Source organism: Pleurodeles waltl, chromosome 7 (genome assembly GCF_031143425.1).
Source record: "Pleurodeles waltl isolate 20211129_DDA chromosome 7, aPleWal1.hap1.20221129, whole genome shotgun sequence".
NCBI classification, from domain to species: Eukaryota; Metazoa; Chordata; class Amphibia; order Caudata; family Salamandridae; genus Pleurodeles; species Pleurodeles waltl.
Window position 1 is genome coordinate 759,651,419 of NC_090446.1, and position 17,006 is coordinate 759,668,424.

Consider the following 17,006-nt stretch of genomic DNA (forward strand, 5'->3'; position numbering starts at 1 on the left):
GGTATGGGGTGTCTCCCTTGTACAAGGCAGTACCTCTTCTAAAGGTAGCACATTATATGTTTGGTAACAGATTTGAACAAGAGAGCATGCCTTGCTAGGTGCTGTTGTATGCTCAATCACACATAGCTTGCTCTTTCCAAAGACCATTGGAGGCATTTACTCTGAACATAGAAATGGTAAATTAATTGTTTACACGTACAACCTAGGACATCTATATTTAAATTTCCTTGCACGGGAAAGGCAGCCACTGTTATAGAAGGAGGGGACACTATGACTCAATAAGCCTATTGAGAAAATTAGAACAACCATGTAATTTTTTTACAACACAACACGCATTTAGCAGTGATACTCAGTCATAAATGTTGTAAAAGTGATGGTACACTAGGCAACCTTTATATATTTAAAATAAAAATTTAATTTTACTGAATCCATTGTTTTCTTTTGTTAATGGTCTTTGACTTGTACTTTTCCGTAGAAAATGGTTCAGCTATGTCACTTTTAGTTTTGTGTGAAGAGAGTATGAATCAGTGAAATTTTTAAATTGCCCACAATGTTTGGAAAGTCTACAAACCCATAGCCATATTTATAGCCTGGTTTGTGTCACTCCTTCACTTTTTTTGGGAGCAAGGAGCAGTTCCGTAGGCAAGGGCTGCTCCCAATATTTGGGAATTAATTTTCACACTTGTAGGCCAATCTGCCCCTGGGGGGTCAGAACACCACTAGACACTAGGGAGTTTAATAAACATCTATGTTGGTAAGAGGCCACTTGGGCAAGAGCTTCTCCTCATTATGGGGTGATTTATTTTGGCCATTTTCTGCCTCCCTGAGGCAGATTGGCCTTATTTTTTGGCCAATCTGCGCCCGGAGGCACAGGAAACCACATGCACCAGGGAATACTTTTTTCTTTTTAATTGTAGGGTTGGGAGCTGCCCAGCATGGACATGGCCAAGCCCCCACCCAACCCCAAAAAATACACAGTCTTTTTGACCCCCGGGGGCACACATCCCACTGGGCCCCAGGGATTACTTGTTTTTGTGTATTATTTGTAACAGTGGGGGCTGACCAGCATGTACATGGGCATGCTGCCCACCTTCCCAAAATAGGAAAACAGTCTTTCTGCCCCCCTGGGTGGCAGATGGGACCAATTATTCACATCTAGACACCAGGGATTACTTTTTTTTTATTTGTACTGGTGGTGTCTGCCCATCTTGCACAGACCCATGCCCCCCCCCCCATAAAAAAGGTAAACAGTCTTTCTGATCCCCAGGAGGGGGATATGGGGCAAAAATCCCTATATGCCCACACAGGGGAAGGGCAGGAAACCCACTAGACACCAGGGGTTACTTTTTTCCTTGGGTGAGGGCCACCCAGCATGGGTATGGCCATGCCCCTACCCCCTCAAAAATGGGTAAGCAGTCTTTCTACGGCCCTGTGGACTAAAGAATCTCATCCCAATGGCAAGCAAGCAAGAGGGTATTTGGTTCTTTTGGGTGTTGTTTATATAAGTGGGCCAGCAGAGTTTGGCTAACTCCTATTATCATCCCACTTGCAATGGTAGACAGCTGCACTTTTTGGGCTTCGGTAGGCTGCCACCTGTTAAACTTACCAGACCCAGGCAGTTATGAAAACTAGACATCTGGGGGAGTCCAGGGTGTTGTTCTTCGCATCAATCCCACACCATTGTCTTACCCACAATGCCCTGCAAACCTCAAATCTTGACTAAAACACATATTGTTCCTCACATATCTGTGATGGAAACTTGTGGAATCTGCAGGAATCCACAAAAGTCCTACCACCCAGCATTACCCCACTTCTGCACCACTTGTGTGGTTGGGCCTAGTGCCACAGACAGGAGCATAGACAACCAATGCCACTAGGAGTCCAAAAGCAAGGCCACCTATTGACCTTGGCTTGATAAGTTCCTGTTACTGACACTAGGCTCAGACACACAAATGAGCTACCATTTTGTATCAGAAGACTTAGGAAAATGTAGGGTGGAAGAACTTTGTGTTTCTGCGCAGATTCCAGACCTTTCCATCACAGAAATGTGAGGAAATTGCGTTTTTAATCAATGTTTGAGATTTTCAAGGCATTCTGGGTAACACAACCTGGTGAGAAACATGCAAGTCACCCCATCCTGGATTCTCCTGGGTGTCAGGTTTTCAAAAATGTACAGGTTCGCTAGGTTTCCCTAGATGCTGGCTGTGCTAGGGCCCAAAACCCACAGCTAGGCACATTACAAAAAATGAGTCCGTTTTCAGTGGAAAAATGTGATGTGTCCACATTGTATTTTAGGCAATTTCCTCTTTGCGGGGACTAGGCCCAGCCACACAAGTAAGGTACCATTTTTATCAGGAGACTTGGAGTAGCACAAGATAGTAGAACAAGTGTTATTACCAATTGTCTTTCTCTGCATTTGCACTTTCCAATTGTGTGTAAGAAAGAAGTAACTTTGAGAAACACCTTCTATTTCACTTGCTAGTATAGTTACCCACAAATTCAGAGATGTGCACTTATCTACTGCTTCTAAACTCCATATTTTGTGCCCATTTTGGAAATACATAGGTTTCATTGACAACTATTTTTCACTCTTAATATTTTACAAAATGAATTGCTGTATACCTGGTACACAATATAAAACCATTGAAAGGCGCAGCTCAGTTATTGCCTCTGCATACCTCAGATTCTTGGTAAAACTACAAGCCCTATATATCTCCACAACCAAAAGGGTCCGGCGGGCATAACAGTATATTACTATTGAAAATTTGCCATAGTTAAAAAAAGTTACAGATGAAAACATAGTCAAAATGGCTGTTTTTGTCAACTCAGTTTCAATATGTCTTATTTCAACTGTTACTTTCTATTAGAAAACCTTGAAGGATCTACACAAATGACCCCTTTCTAAATTTACACTTTTGTTTACTCTTCAGAAATATATAGCTTTCCGGGATCCAACATTGGTTTCACCCCCATTTCTACTACTAACTGGAAGGAGGTTGAAAGCTCAAAAATAGGAAAAATGGATGGTGCCCCAGTAAAATGCCAAACCTGTGTTGAAAATTTTGTTTTTCTGGTTCAAGTCTGCCTGTTCCTGAATGCCGGTGAAAGCTGGGAAGATGGTGATTTTAGCACTGTAAACCCTTCAATGATGCCATTTTCAGGGGAAAAAATGACACTTTCTTCCACTGCACTTTTTCTCACTTTTTCCCAATAAAACCCAAAATTTAGCGTATTTTGGCTATTTTCTCAGTCTCCCCCAGAGGAATCCACAAACCCTGAGTACCTTTAGAATCCCAGGGATGTGGGAAAAAAAGGATGTAACTTTGGAGTGGTCAACTTATCTAGACAAAAAGTTATGGGGGTGTAAGCATGGCCTTCTCGAAATAGCCAGAAAAAGGCTTAGCAATGGGGGGTGGTGGGTGGGGGTGAGTCCTAGCAGCAAAGAGGTTAACAGTGGAATATGCCAAATCTCTTGGTTTCTTCTTGGACAGAAATACCTTGCAGATTATGGATGCAAATCAAAGAAATGGGAAAGCAGCCACATTTTTAACAAAGACTCATCAGGGTAATTAAACCTTTATCAGGATCAAGATTGAAGTTTGTAGTCCAATCTTTACTGGGCTAGGAAAACTCTCTACACATATGAATTTACTAACTGACTTTAACACCCTTCTGTTTATCTTGTGCATAGCACCCATTGAAAAATCTGATGATGTATGCTGCACATACACATGTACTAACATGCAATAAACATTTTCTTGAATGCAGACACCTTTCTAAAGATTCCAGTAAGTTGAGGACAAAGCATGTCAGTGTAAGTTGCTGCTCAGAGATTACTCACAAAACATGATTTGGTTATTTATGTTTAAGTGATTTTACTCTTGATTTTGGCTGCATTTGTAATTTTGCTATTCTTTCGTTTTGGGGTATGTTTGTGATGGGAACATACAGACTGCCTCTGCCTCTCTGATTGATGGCACCACCTTTTACAAGGTTTCCAATCATTCTGCAGCACCTTCCTTTATTCCTTTATTTAAAGGTATAAATGCTCAAATGGCTTAGATGGGGGAAATCATTCTTATAAATGGTGCTAACAATTAGCTTAGCTTTAGGAAAATTTCATAAAACAACATTTTAAAAAGTCACTTCATGAACCACACATCATCTTCTCCTGTGCTTCCGCCTTTAAAACACCACGATGGCAGTACATTTTAAGTTGCTAAATTGCCTTTATTATAGGGCGATTGCACACTTACTATAAACAGTAAACACACGCAAGAGAACATGAAATTGTTTAGAACACAGGACTCAACATGTATAAGCAATGGCCTGCTCCCAGTACTTTGTATCAAACAATAATTAAAGCCCAAGTATCAATATTATTTTTACAGTGAGATTTGTACTGAAGAAATTCTTCTTTACAAATAAACAGGCGTATTTCCAGAGCTCTTAGGCTTAAAGGCGTAATCACTGTCCCTGCTACCATTTTAAGAGTTCTCATCAACATGTTCCAAAATGTTTACAGTTAGTGCTGCACATGAATTGGAAGACATGCAATGGTTCAGTACTAGCTAATTGTGCGTTAATTTTCTGTAACACCACTTGTGTTATTTATTGGAGTTATGCAATGTGAACATCACAATGAGCATCGTGTTGTCCATGAACTTCCTAAATTTGGAAAACATATGATGTGTGATGATTTTTTACAGATAAAATAACCACTTGCTATGCTGTGGACATGCCATATAACTTTTTGGAAACTGTTTGTAGCACATACCTTTTAGACCTTAAAATCACAAACTGCATACACTCACTGTCGTGGAACACATAAAACTACCACATATGCCTAAGTCCATCTCCTTGGGCATTTCGTTCAGACCAAACGCTCTCAGTGACTGTGCAGACACATTTAGGCACTCACTACAATTTAGGAAGGATAAGGTGAGGTATTTACTACGCATGGTAAATACCATCACCCTGAAATAACTTTATTACTACATATGGTAAGTACTCCCTATGCCGAGTTTTTACCTTGCAAATGATACATAACACATATAACTAGTATTTACCACACTGAATTCACCATGTTTCAGCTTTTTACAGGCCTTTTTTCCCCCAGATAGATTTCTGCAGGATTGACATGACGGTATTTATCAGAAGAAAACTGCCAGAGTGTGGTAACTATCACACAACTCATTATTCCAAACCCTGCACATACAAGCATTTACACAGGGATCAGAATTTAGCCCTGTACATGTACTGAGGGAATGGACGTCATTTAGGGGTCGCCAGAAGTCGCAACTTTGACACCTGGCTTGCCTTTGTGAACCCAGGCCTCAGAGGTGGCAAAATCAGTGCCAGGAACACAGGGGCAGCTTGGTTGGGGCTCCACTTCCGTGTTTACAGTCAGTTTTCTTTCATTACACTAATAGCGAATAATATTACGTTATTCACTATTAGTGTAGTAAAAAATAGAGCGCAATAGCTAGAATCTGACCCTCCTTCGAAGCTGAGGTAAGTAAAAACACTTTGAAGTGTATGTTGTATTCATGCTTGTGGGTGAGAGTGTGCTTATGTATGAAGGAGTGCGTGTCGTAGTGAATTTGTGTGTATGTGTTAGCATGTGTGTGTGAATGAAAATAAGGATGAAATGGAGTTTGATCTCATTTCCACTACCCCTGGCATTTTGGTGAACTGACGCCCATGAATGAGGGCTATAACATGTAATTCTAGCTTTCATTTTTTGCCTCTATTAAGATATGGCATTTTGATTAGCCATAAAGACTTTGATAATTTAATTGTCACTGCCTGCGTTTTGTCAAAGTTAAACTATTGTAGCAGATGAAATCAGGGCTTATCAGCTTTTGCATGTTTGGAACTTCAGGGAGCCCGGAACTCAGCAAAACATCGAATTTTCCACGTAAAGAAGTTCTACTACATCTCACAAGCATGCAAAAGACATTGGCTAGCAACTGAGCCGAGAATGCACTTTCAATGTATCTCTTTAATGTATAAACCCAATTATCATCTATCTCAGTCATTATTAGCCGGCATTTCCCTTAACTACATAGTAAAAATAACTCTAATATTTAAATCCCATTGCAATGGCGGCCAACGATTCTTGAAAGTGGTGAATCATAATACTTACCTGGTGCATAATGCAAGGCACTTTGGCCCCTCAAGCACAGAGGGGCCCCAGCACTGCAGTGGGTTCTCAACTCTTACTAGTGCTTCCACTCAGCCCCAGGCCAATTAACTTTTGTAAGATATGGGAGCCTCAGGGGACCCTCTTCACATTCGGCAGGAGGGGCATTGTTTTATGTTACACCAGTGTTCCTTATCTTGAATTCCAGCAAGCAAAGGAGCCAGGTGAGCTCCGATTTTTATAGGAGAGCTTGTGAGTGGAGAAGATAGTTCTCCTTGCACTGAAAAAAGTTTATTCAAATTATGTCAAATAGTGCCTTTTGAAACTGAATTTTCACATAAATTTGGTAAAAAGCCCTAGGCTCTGAAAGGGCAGTCAGTAAATACCCAAGTACAAGAATATATGATGGAACAACTAATGCGAGAACTACTCATGCCTGAAAAATGAGGTCGGAACAACGACCGCGTTGTTACCATGAATGCCTTTACCATGCATACCTTTACGATTTTTTATTGTTAAAGCATGCCTAGTAAAGGCATGTGCGGGAACAGCCTACGTGGTTCTAGCATGCCACTGTCCACCCGCCTTAAGGCCCAAAGGTTCCCCGCCCCTAATACTAAAACTACCCGACCCCCACCTTGTCCCTATAAACAAAAGTACCCCAACACACCCCACCCACCCTGAGCCATAAAACCTTTCCCGACTCCCCACCAGCCCTAAAAACAACCAACCCCCCATCCACGCCCCTAAAAACAAAACTAACCCGACTCCCCACCCCTAAAAACAAAACTACCCTGACTTCCCCACCCCTGTCCCTAAAGCCAAAACTACCCCAACCCCACCACCCCACCCCTAACAACAAAACTACCCCGACACCTCCCACCCACCCTGAGCCCTAAAACCTTCCCGACCCCCCACCCACCCTAAAAACAACTAACCTTGCCCCTAAAGCCAAACTACCCCGATCACACACCCCTAAAAACCAAACTAACTAATCCCCCTCCCCTAAAAACAAAACTACCCTGACCCTCCACCCCTCCCCCTAAAAAACAAAACTACCCCAACCCCACCACCCCTGCCCCTAAAAACAAAACTACCCCAACACCCACCCACCCACCCCAAGACCTAAAACCTTCCCTGACCTCCCCACCTGCCCTAAAAACAACTGACCTCCACCCCTGAAAACCAAACAACCCCGACCCCCATCCCGACCCTAAAAACCAAACTACCCCGACCCCCCACCCCAGCCCCAAGCCCCTAATCCACCCCAACCCTAAAAACTACGACCTAGCCCAACCCTTCCCCAACCCCACTTACCTGACCAAACTACCCCAATCCTCCCACCCCACACCTAAAAACCAAACTACTCTGATCCCGCCACCGTGCCCCGAAAAACCAAACTACACCAATCCCCCCCACCACCCCTGAAAACCAAACTACCCCAACCCCCACCCCACCCCTAGCCCTTAATCCACCTCTCACCCCTGAAAACTACCTCCCAACCCCACTTACCCCCAAACTAGTCTTAAAAAACAACACAACCCCGATCCTCCCACCCCACCCCTAAAAACCAAACTACTCCAACCCGCCACCCCTGCCCCAAGCAATGGGAGTCTGTGCTGGTGTCCCAGTGCCTGCTGGGACACTAGGGGAGCAGAGGAGTGAGGCAGCAGGCAGCATTGTCTTCGTCGTTTGAACAGTAAGTTTTGTGTTTTTATTATTATTTCCCCCCAACCCCGCCCTCCTCAGTGTAGGCCAAGGATCCTGTTTAATATGCCAGCACCATCATTTTACCATAAGTGCCCCATATAACAGGAATGATCTCCAAAATACCAGCTTTTTGATACAAGTGCCCATCTGCTAAGAATTATCTCTTATATACCGATGCCATCATTTTGCCATAGGTGTCTCTTGTGCCAAAAATGAACTCTAGTATGCCAGAGCAGTGTTTTAGTCAAGGGTGTCCGATATGCCATGATGAAACAATAGTATGCTGGTGCCAGCTTTTTTTGCTTGTGCATTTTATTCTAATATTTACAATGAGTATGCCAGCACCACCATTTTGCCATGGGTGCTACATATAGCAACGATTACCTACATTATGCTAGGGCCTTCATTTTGCTGCAGGTGCAGCATAAGCCCAGAATTACCATCAGTATGCCAATGCCAACCTTTTGCCAGGGTGCCTCTGTAAGCCAACAATTACCCCCAGGACCAACAGCAAACTCAAAAACATAACAAACATGCACACACGTTCTCTCTCACTCATGATTATTTACATTCACGCATTCACACACACTCACTATGAATTATTCCTGCTTTTTCACTCTCACTCTCGCTCATTCTCACTCATTCATTCTCAGTTACTCTCACACTCCTTACTTGGACCCACTCAATCACTTGAACTCAGTTTACTACCACTCACTCATCCTCATTCATTCGTTCTCATTCACTCACACTCTTCCACACTTGCACTCACTCTTACATTTGCTCACTCATTTTCACTCATTCATTCTCATTCACTCTCACTCACAGTTGCACTCATTCTTACTCTCACTCATTCATTCTAATTCATTCATTCATACTCACTCATTCTTATTACATTCACATGCACTCACTCATATTTTCACACACTGATTCCCACTCAGTCCCACTTATTTTCACTTACTCTTACTCAGTCATACTTACTCACTGTCACTCACTCTTGCATGTCCTCACTCACTCCCTCTGTTACTCACTTCCACTCATTTTCACTCATGCACATTCACACACACAAAATTTGAAAGCATTTTTTTATTTTCTCCAGCTGACTGCGCAAATTCATTTCAGCTTCTGATGCTCAATAGGCCCTGGAGGCAGGCACACAGCTCTCTCCTGCCATCAACCCATCCTGTACCAACTCTCTAACAAGTTGGGAAAGAGTGGGGTGACAGAATAATTGGCATGGCACCAGGACCACTACAGCGCGAATGCTTAAAGCTCGCTGAGTTACCTTTACCAGTAACACTGCAGCGTGGCACAAATGGGCACATACTAAAGTGTGGTAGCATCTCAGGCCAGGCTTGGATTATGCCACCCATTGAAAATATTTCTGATGGCTGCACGGGCACCTTCATGTGCCTGCACCAGCTGTCACTCAGGTGTCACTGCCTGCCTTTGATTGCTGCTTGGCATTTGCCCTCATTATCAGTTAATGCACTATTAAGGAGTAATAGTTTATTATTCACCAGTGTAAGAAAAAAGAAGCAGAAAATGAGGAGGTAAACCCTCAATGCCATAAGGATGAGCCAACTCTGCCCTGTTGCTTCTAGAGATTGCTCTAGTGGAACATTCACTTGAACTATGGAATAAACTGCTTAAACAGATGAGAAGGATTTAATCGAATCATTCTTTGCTTTTACAAGGACTTTGAAGCCCTTATTCTGCTAGGAGTTTGGTTGATCTGCAGTGTCAAGAAGCCAGCACCGGCATATGCTGTGCTTTAAAAAAGAAAGAAAAGAGTTTTGCCCTGGTTGCAAACAGCTGTAAAGGTGGGCTCGAAAAGCTTAATAACTTTGAAGTGTTTATACAAAACCTTCTGACTCTATTGGGAGGTTAAATTTTCCTGACCAGGATGAGTACTCCTAAAGTTTTACACCTTACAATGTGATAAGGGTACCGGGATGTAGCAATTATTAGTGAAGCATGCAAAGTGCTATTGGGGCGCTGTGCACCCCATTTGTAGTTGGCTTTAACTGCCCAACCAACGGGCTCTTATTCGGGTTAAAATAAATTGTGTTCCTTGGATTAATCTGTGTCACATATCAGTTTTTCAGTCCTTGGCTTTGACCGCATTACTTGTGATAGCTATTTTTCCTCGACGTACTCTACGTGGCTTTCCCTTGTGCTGTAGTGCACATCATATAAGATTGTGTCCCTCTCTATGAACAAAACTCCTTCTTAGTCTGTTGAAAGAGGGAATTACCGTCCCATTAGTCATCCCTCAGACGTTGCTACACTTGGGATGAAATTCCTGTCCAGAAGGCTTTTTGATGGTTTAGACTCAGCAGGGTTCCAGATCATACCAAGTCCAGGTTTTCTTCAGCGTTGTGACAGAAACCATCCTGCCTGCTGCTTTGTATGATTCCAGTAAGTTTCAGGATGGTGGGGATAAGGTGGGATTGGTTATCTTGGACCTTGCTGCTACATTAAACAGTCGACCATAGCACTGTAATTGACTAACTGCTATCAGCAGGCATAGAATGGCATACGTTTAAGTGGTGATTGGGTGCTTCTTGAATACCCCTTTCCAGGTGCTGCCCTGTTCTGCTAAAGAAACTGTACAGTCACCTGTAGCATGTGTCAAAGCTCCTCAATGTGCTCACATTTTCCCAACCTGTCTTTGCATGTTGTAGAACTCCTTGTGTGTTATTTGTATTTAATACATAGTCTGTAGAGCCAGGTAAAGATGTCTGTAACCAGATTTTAAAAAGTAGTAGGTCACGTTTGTGGGTCTATGATATTTGTAACTGCTTAAGAGGCTTTAAGGCATGGTTTTTATGGCATTTGATGTTTCTTAGGAAGGTTGGGGTGAATCAGAATTAATGACATGTTGTTATATGCATCTCAGAGTCTGATTTGATATTACACTCTCTGTTTTAGGTTTAGTGGCTAAGATAATATTGAGAAAATGTGTGGACTACTTATCTTGTGGTGACAGCATTATGGTGCTGCCACAATATTCAATCATTAGGTATCACTCAGTAAAATGTTGTGTGAGGTGTTAAGGTTGTGCCTCATTCTGATTCTGCATTTGGTTAACAGCTGTGGGTGTGTGACCTCCTAAAGTAGGCTTAAGTGACACATAATAGGGCAGTGACATCTACTACCCTCAGAGGTCGACTTGCTCTTCTGACTCAGACAGGAGTAATAAGATCATCAAATCTAACAATTAGATCTAATAGCCATAAACAACAAAAACTGCAATAAGGAGTCAGTAAGTTACACTCAACATGATCTACTTGGCCATGAATCACTTTACCAATTTAGTAAAATTCAAACATTTATTACTTTCATATTAATAATGCTAAAGTCACATAAATGATTTGCAATACCAACTGATAACAATACAGAAACAACACAGGCTGTCCAAAACGTCTAAAGAATCTCAATCTGATAAGAGCAATCACCATTAAACACGCCCAAAGAATTATACAGACTAATAACAGAATTGTTTGAGTAGTAGCAGCAGATTTCATGACTTGTGCAGTTGAATCGATCATAATCAGTTAATAAACATTTAATTCAATGATTGACTAGGTCATCCTTACTGCCAAATTCTAATTTGAAGAGCATGTGTGGGGCTGGGCTTTGTGACTTGCAAAATTTAAATAAGACAAAAATTAGTTTGGAAACATCTAAATATTGAGCTAACAAAATGTGAAGTTGGATTTCTAAGGGAAAAACATGCAAAGAATATAAATGCACATTGGTTATACCTCTCCTAAATGAGACAACTGCTGGCAAAGTCTTGGTCAGTAGAGCGCAGGAATAACAGGTCTTCAGTGATCGGCATCAGGAACATGAAAGGGCAACAGTTTAGTAAAGTTGGACTTAAGGTGCGGAACTTTTAGAATCATAATCATGTAAATCTGGTCTTTACTGCATTTATATCTTGCTCAACTGAACTTAACAGCGCTTCTTCTCTCTCTCCACTAAACTACATCATCTAAAACTTTGCTAAATTAAAGTCCTAAAAATCATTAGCTAGACTACTATTGGACAAGACTGTGCAGTGTGACAGTGAGCAACCAATAAAATTGAATTATTTCTCCATTTTGTATTTTTCTTAATTCTTCCACGGGATGGGCCCATGTTGACACTCCTCTCCAGTCAGCAGTTTCCGCAGAATAATGACATTGTAGAAAACAGCACAGAACGTGACCACTTAGCTAAGATTACTTCTTATTAGAAACTAAGGGCCATTGTTAAAACGTTAAAAAAAAAAAAGAAGAAAGCACAGAATGAATAGAGTGGAACAAGACAGTAGATTTTGACTGTGAGCTTTCAATAGGATAGTTAATACACAAAGCTTGCAAAAAAAATTCAATAGTGTCAGCATAACATCTCAACACTGTGCTGTGGAAAAATACTAAAGCTTAGGCCTTTTACTAAGGCTCATACATTAATTCTAACATTCAACTCATATTTAGTACATTATTTAATTAATGAATAATAATTTCAAATCATTAGTTCTATTAATCAAATATTAATTATCTTTTGTCAGTGGAAATGGTTATGACCCATTGAAATACATTTATTTATTATTTCACATTGAACTCGAGGTGGCGGACACTATGTCAGTCACATTGCAAACATGCATGTTTTACTTTTCCAGCACATGTTTCTTTAATTAAGCTCTTTTAGTACATGTTAATTATAAGATTTGTCTAGTCACATTTTTATAAATAATTTGATCTCTTATAATTCCTCCTCCAAAAGAACGCTACATTAATGAGACAATTCAAAGCTTAGTTTGTTTACTATATATACAGTTAGATTTTCTCTTTTCTTAAAAATTTCTCAGATCACGAAAGTATTTGCTTCCCATCTTTTCCATTTCTACTTATTCCCTCCTCTGTTAATTTTTAATCTTTTGCAATTTTATGCATATGTACAGTTTGTAAAATCTGACTGGACATATAAACATACAACCACTATTAATAATGATTTAAGTATTGTTCCCACAAAATCTTGACCAAGATTTCCATCCAATTTCCCATTTTTGTAAAACCTTTACCTATATTTTCCATCACTTGGTTGTTTTTAGATCCTTTAAATCAGAGCTCAATTTTGTCAAATTTCTAATGTACCTCTTCATTTCCCTTTTTTTGTCTGGAATAAAAGTGCAACAATGTTTCGCCATAAGCATCTAACAGACTCTGTCCTCTTTAGCTAAAAGGATATCTAAGAAAAGGCAGTTCTGAAGTTCCATCAAACGGACCACAGACATTTCTGCATCCATGTGAAGTATCGCTCCAGAAAAATCTTTCAAGATTTTGTCCACAATGGTTGACAATTTCCTAATTTTCATGTCATTCAGAACAACTCCTATAGAAGTAATAATTGCTCCAAATATATCTCCAATTATTTCTGAATAGTGTATCCTTTTTGCTCTTGGTCTTTATTTGTCAAAAGTATCATTTATGTTGTCAATCTGGTATATTTTAGGTAAAACCACTCACAGATAACAAGTCCCATATCATCCCTTAGGGAGACGATAATAGGCATTCTGACCACAAATACAGGGAGTGCAGAATTATTAGGCAAATGAGTATTTTGACCACATCATCCTCTTTATGCATGTTGTCTTACTCCAAGCTGTATAGGCTCGAAAGCCTACTACCAATTAAGCATATTAGGTGATGTGCATCTCTGTAATGAGAAGGGGTGTGGTCTAATGACATCAACACCCTATATCAGGTGTGCATAATTATTAGGCAACTTCCTTTCCTTTGGCAAAATGGGTCAAAAGAAGGACTTGACAGGCTCAGAAAAGTCAAAAATAGTGAGATATCTTGCAGAGGGATGCAGCACTCTTAAAATTGCAAAGCTTCTGAAGCGTGATCATCGAACAATCAAGCGTTTCATTCAAAATAGTCAACAGGGTCGCAAGAAGCGTGTGGAAAAACCAAGGCGCAAAATAACTGCCCATGAACTGAGAAAAGTCAAGCGTGCAGCTGCCACGATGCCACTTGCCACCAGTTTGGCCATATTTCAGAGCTGCAACATCACTGGAGTGCCCAAAAGCACAAGGTGTGCAATACTCAGAGACATGGCCAAGGTAAGAAAGGCTGAAAGACGACCACCACTGAACAAGACACACAAGCTGAAACGTCAAGACTGGGCCAAGAAATATCTCAAGACTGATTTTTCTAAGGTTTTATGGACTGATGAAATGAGAGTGAGTCTTGATGGGCCAGATGGATGGGCCCGTGGCTGGATTGGTAAAGGGCAGAGAGCTCCAGTCCGACTCAGACGCCAGCAAGGTGGAGGTGGAGTACTGGTTTGGGCTGGTATCATCAAAGATGAGCTTGGGGGGCCTTTTCGGGTTGAGGATGGAGTCAAGCTCAACTCCCAGTCCTACTGCCAGTTCCTGGAAGACACCTTCTTCAAGCAGTGGTACAGGAAGAAGTCTGCATCCTTCAAGAAAAACATGATTTTCATGCAGGACAATGCTCCATCACACGCGTCCAAGTACTCCACAGCGTGGCTGGCAAGAAAGGGTATAAAAGAAGGAAATCTAATGACATGGCCTCCTTGTTCACCTGATCTGAACCCCATTGAGAACCTGTGGTCCATCATCAAATGTGAGATTTACAAGGAGGGAAAACAGTACACCTCTCTGAACAGTGTCTGGGAGGCTGTGGTTGCTGCTGCACGCGATGTTGATGGTGAACAGATCAAAACACTGACAGAATCCATGGATGGCAGGCTTTTGAGTGTCCTTGCAAAGAAAGGTGGCTATATTGGTCACTGATTTGTTTTTGTTTTGTTTTTGAATGTCAGAAATGTATATTTGTGAATGTTGAGATGTTATATTGGTTTCACTGGTAATAATAAATAATTGAAATGGGTATATATATTTTTTTGTTAAGTTGCCTAATAATTATGCACAGTAATAGTCACCTGCACACACAGATATCCCCCTAACATAGCTAAAACTAAAAACAAACTAAAAACTACTTCCAAAAATATTCAGCTTTGATATTAATGAGTTTTTTGGGTTCATTGAGAACATGGTTGTTGTTCAATAATAAAATTAATCCTCAAAAATACAACTTGCCTAATAATTCTGCACTCTCTGTATAATAGAAACCAGGAATCAAAGGATCTTGCCATTTAGCACACAATCCTAAATAAAAAACACATGTCTGCATTCACTCATTCCCACAAACTTAGTATCAGTTCTAGATTGAGGCCTGTATATACAAAGCTCACCTAAGTGTTGGTAATCTAAAGCAAGCTTTCCTTGCATGTTAGTTACACTATATGCATGATCATTCTTATAGTTGTGTTTTACTAATCCCTTCTCTATTTTCTCTTTCATTGTTTTACTTCTATCGTCAGCCTGATTCGGGAAACATTTCTCAACTGGTGAAAGTGTACATGTCAAATTATTCCTGTACGCATAAGCTGTACAAAATGTCAGTGTAGGCTGAAAGGCACCTCCTACAATGTCTGTGTTTCTAGCTTTAGAACATTACTCACATGTTGGGTAACTGGAACAAAAGAAAAGACCTGGTCAAAATATGAGTAAAAATACTGTATGTATTCTTGATTGTAAATTCTTGTTAGTAAGAAAACTACAACTGATCCCATAAGTTAAACGTTAATGATGAGCTATGATATGTAATCCCTTCTTGTACTGAGGAAGGAATTTGTGTACACACATGACATCCTCTTACATCCATAGTCTCAACGTCTTCATGCAGCAAATGATTGTAAACATTAGAAGAAATATCTTCTTGTGAGTTATATGGGTGTAAGTAATTCCCATCTTTTCAAAACCTATCTAACTCAAGAAGTGTAGTACTCTCATGTATTGGAGAGGATGTGTGAGTAATTTCAACGTTTTCAGAAATACTCATGCTTACAATCAACAACAAACTGAACAACATGCATACAATTGCTTATCCAACACACACATACTAGCACCCATTGTTTCTATTGCGATTCATATCCATGGCCTGTAAAGAATCAAAAAGTGGAAGGAAGACAGATATAGACTTAATTATGCAGCCACAACAAAAATTCAAAAATAATATTCAGTCTTCTTTGTGTATATATATATAAAACAAAAGTTGTCCTCCGGACAGAAAGCACACTCTCAACAGGTTGCAGAGTTCTTCAAGACTGGTTCTAAGGTGAGACTATCAAAACATTCAATCAATGCAAAGTTGAATTTAATCACCCAGACTCTGCTCAGCACCAATATTTCCAGTTGTTGCAGTGGGCTCTACATCCACCTAATCCAAAGGCGGCCACCCTCCCCTTCTCCCCATTTGAAGCACTTGTTAGAAAATTTGAAGGCTTGGGGTCTAAGACCAACTTATGAGGTCCTCCAGCACTCGCGCCTTCTGCCCTTCCACCCTTACTACTGGAAATGGACCCATGACCCCTTACCAGATATTGCCCAACTAGAGTGTGACCAATTATGGAGAGACGTCCCGTGCATTTACAGAATCAATCCCCAACATGACATAACATACAAGATTATGCTACCATGGCATTACATACCAGCCCACCTTTACACTATATACCCTATGACTTCCACACTGTGCTGGTGCTGTGGCATACAAGAGGGAGACTTCCAGCACACCTGGTAAACCTGCTCCTATCTGACCATTTTTTTGAAAGAGGTTCTAAGCCATATCAAGAGCACATTTGGCTATCCAATACCAGCAGACTACAACACAATCATACTGCGTCTTCGCCCGAAATCCTTAAAGGACATGACAGATGCTGACTGGTACCTTGTAAGGCTCATGACTGGAGCGGCCAACTGGCTTATAGAGCAAGCTTGGAAATCCCCTGCCGCTCCGTCAGTGGCATCAAGGTTCACGCAACCTTGGCACACTATGCCTATGGACCAAATGACAAACAAACTAACCTTTACTGATGGACAACGCTCATCAATCATATGTCCCACCTAGAAGCTCTATGTTTCCAACCCCCTAGACTCCACACGCTGCACCTGTTTGACTCGCTGGATTAAGTATCCAAGTCCCCCCACACTAGGCCCACTTGCCAGAAAGTGCGCAAACTGAAGACTCCCTTCCCTTTTCTTTATTGCTCCCCTTTCCTTGTAAGTTCTTCCCTT